We start from the raw sequence: 850 nt of genomic DNA on the forward strand, positions 1-850 counted from the left end.
TTACTTGGTTGATGAATTAATTTATACCGAAGTCTTGTATCAGTTGTATGCAATTGCATTTTCTCAGGATGACATAAGAAAGATACAGTTGCTTGTGTATACATCATAATATTGTTAAACTCAACAAAGATATTAAAAAAATTCCAACATGATATTAAAAAAATGGGTGAGGAGTATTTTTCTATATTTGCTTTCTGTTAACATGCATGAAGTAATTATTCAGACGATTTCACTGAATTATCAAAATTCATGAACTCCTGTTAAGTCTACACGTTGTTTTCACGATACTCTATTTAATAAAATTCATTTTCATGTTTGGATGTACTTTTTACTTGTCTAAATTTTTCTCGCAATCTTGTAGGTGAATTTTTGACGATATACTCTTTTAATAAGTGCAACATCATAATTTAAAATGTCTCGAAGTAATCATGAATGTACTTGTCAAAATTTAGCGTGCAATTACGTAATTGTACATTAAATGTTGATTACAAAAATAATTTGCAAGTGCAAAATCTTTTATGTATTCATTATAGAACAGCACTCCTAGATGAGTGAAATTTCACAGAGTAACACAGAAACTCAAGTTTAGTAGACTATACATACTGCAGCTGTGCTGCAGACACGATCATAATATAACCTGTCGGAAATGTGATGAAACTTTTCGGGGCTTTCCAAGCATATCATTTTCGTTCATTTACGAAAAAAAAATTAGCAAAACATATAATATATTGTCTTATTCAGTATAGTTAAGAGATCTCATTTTTAGTATTTTCGTTGTTTGAATGTTTTTCGGTACAAGTCGAAGGTATAATGTTCAAAATCACATTTTTAATTGTTCAAATCAATCTCT

Source organism: Habropoda laboriosa, unplaced genomic scaffold, assembly GCF_001263275.1.
Source record: "Habropoda laboriosa isolate 0110345459 unplaced genomic scaffold, ASM126327v1 scaffold65, whole genome shotgun sequence".
NCBI classification, from domain to species: Eukaryota; Metazoa; Arthropoda; class Insecta; order Hymenoptera; family Apidae; genus Habropoda; species Habropoda laboriosa.